We start from the raw sequence: 2,916 nt of genomic DNA on the forward strand, positions 1-2,916 counted from the left end.
AAAAAAAATGTCTCTTAATGGTTCTAAAACTCTCTTCATGATTTTGTATCATGTGTCTCCCTTAACCATCCAGCGCTCTAATTTCATTGTAAACAATCACCAAATAATTATATTTCATTTTGCACTATATCATGAGAGCTTCTTAATCATTCTAACCACATAATCATTCTGCACCAAACCATTCAGCAACTGTCAAATAGTTCCCTAATCTTTTTGTAGTGAATAACTCAGACCAATGAAATTAGTTGAGGTATGTGTAAACTAGTCTGGACAGTTAAAGTTAATAAAAAAAATGAATGAGTGAGTGAAACTAATACATGATTAAATGAGATAACATTGTATGATTTTTTTTAAAGATTGTAAGTATTTATCAAATCAGTGTTATTTACAACTGATAAATACTTGCACAACGGTCAAAAAAAAATGTACAGTCGTTTTAAAGTTAAATGTAATAAACGTCTTAAAATAGTTTAAAGAGTTGAAACAAAAATACTCAAATACAAACTAGTTTAATGATAACTGGTAAGTATTTTACGTTATGATTGACAACTATAAACTGACTTATTGAGTAAACTATTTGATCTTAATGAAACGCTAATCAATAAGCTTCAGCATTTTTTTTGTCATTGTTTCTAGTTATGCTGTAGAATCATTGTTATTAATTACTATTAATTTGTAATTAATATTGATATAAAATTTTAACTAATACTAATTGTAAATTATCAGTTCTTTTGAATTATTATCAATTATATATTTATACTATATTATAAAGCATTTGACATAAACTTTTAAAAACCAGTTTTATGCATTATGTACTGTTTATTGATGTATATTGCTTAAAAGTCAAGTTGACAAGTAGTTTTGCATATATACAACTTATTCTAAAGCTCCATGTTTGAATTCGTGTAAGTAACTGTAGATAAACATGATCAAATACTGAATAGGTATCTCATTTTAATTATAAAAAAATCAAAAATATATTTAGGATAATCATTGAATTCTAACAAAAAACTAATTATTATCTTTATAAAAAATTACATTATTAAACCAAAAATAAATGACTTTATTATTAAATCTAAATCAAATTGTGATAAAAAAATTGATAATTAAATAAATTACACAGAAAAAAAGAACTTTTAAGTATTTAATTTGGTACTAAAATCACTATATTTTTTTTCAAAATTTATACCTTCAAATTTATATTTTATCCAAAAAATAAAAATAAATTTTTTTCAGTATCACATAAAATTGTATTATAACATCGACGAAGACAAAAAAAAACATTAAAATGAAGATTTATCTTGTTGTACTCCGCGAATACCCTTTTAGTTATTATTTAATAGATTTAGATTTATAAAAATCAATAGACCTAATAAGGCCCATAATGAATTGTTTAAAAAAAGGCCCGTAATGAATTATGTCATACAACGATAAGTTCGATTAAAATTTGAATAAATCGGTAAATTGTAAATAAAAAATTCGACTCTGCTGGGGATCGAACCCAGAATCTCTGGTTTCGTAGACCAGCGCCTTATCCATTGGGCCACAGAGTCGTTTTTGATGAATTTTCTCATTACAGTCATTTATTTCTGTAACAAACTCAGCTCAAAGGCTTATAAAAGTTTTCTAGTTACATGTAAGATGTGTTTGATATGCAGACAAAACAAAACAATTATTCAACGTTTGCTAAGATAAAAACTGGATATGATAATAAATGATCAATTTATCCTTAATAAATTGTTTATTGTTTCTTTTACCAAATAATCATGATAAATGAAAATTAACATATCTATACTATCTTATAAAGTATTTGGCTAAAACTCTTAAACATTTCATCTCATATTTGAATTCGTGTAACTAACTGCAGATAAACACAATCAAATACATGATAAACATCTCATTTTAAATATAAAAAATCTAAAATATAATTAAGATAATCATTGAATTATAACAGAATAAAGCCATATTATAACATCGACTGAGATAAATAATAAAATGAAATATTAAAATCACGATGTATCTCGTTGCATTGCACGAATACGCTTCTATTAATATTTAAAATTACAAAACATCTAACATAAATATTAATTAAAAAAATCCCATTTGTAAAAATCAGACCTAAATATTTCTTATTTTATATATTATTCATAAAATAAAAAAATACCTAAAGTCATAGTTATCTAGCGTATTAACCACGCCCTCAATGGCCAGGAAAGACCTTGCCCGTTAGAAGACCGGTTGTAATCGATTTTATGGTGAACATAAGTTGATCGATTAAAGACATTTGAACAATCCAACTGAACCAAACAAAAGTACAACCCAACCTTGTATGAGTCGAGTTAAGTTAGGAGCCGTTTACTAAACACTTACTTGGTAAGTGCTTAACGTATAAATTTTCTCATCGGATGAACATGAGAAGGGCCAAGAATTTTATCGGATAAGAGCAATGAGAAGGGTGGAGAGTCTTACCCGGTAATTAAGGATGACGAATCTTACCTAGGTAAGCGCTTACCTAGTAAATTGTTGCATTCGATATGCTTTGATGTACTAAAATCTTACGCATCTAAATAAATTATAATGTTGACTTATATTGGTAAACGCTTATCGGGTAAACATTTGGGTAAACGGCCCATTAGTCGGATTGAAAGTTGATATATCACAAGATTCTTATATTCATGTATGGTTGTTACCTCGAATATGATTTTTTTCTATGCTCATAACTCGTTTATTAATCATCAATTAATTGATAAATCACCACGAGCTTGTTTGTTTTTTGAAAAAAAAACCACTTAATGCCTCTTAAGTTTGTACCGGTCAGACGTTTTTATTTTCATACCGTTTGTTTTTTTATATAAATAAGAGCTGAAAAACTCTTAATTTGCTCTGAAAAAAAGTGATAACATAATCACTTAAATC

General features: G+C 26.6%; 1 non-coding gene across 1 annotated transcript; it reads right to left on the minus strand.

Annotated features, from left to right (window-relative positions):
* Window positions 1-1,480: 1,480 nt before the first annotated feature.
* Window positions 1,481-1,553, minus strand: TRNAR-ACG. The gene has a single exon. It is a non-coding gene; the product is annotated as a tRNA-Arg (tRNA).
* Window positions 1,554-2,916: the final 1,363 nt, after the last annotated feature.

Source organism: Cynara cardunculus, assembly GCF_001531365.2.
Source record: "Cynara cardunculus var. scolymus isolate 2C chromosome LG 15, CcrdV1, whole genome shotgun sequence".
NCBI classification, from domain to species: domain Eukaryota; kingdom Viridiplantae; phylum Streptophyta; class Magnoliopsida; order Asterales; family Asteraceae; genus Cynara; species Cynara cardunculus.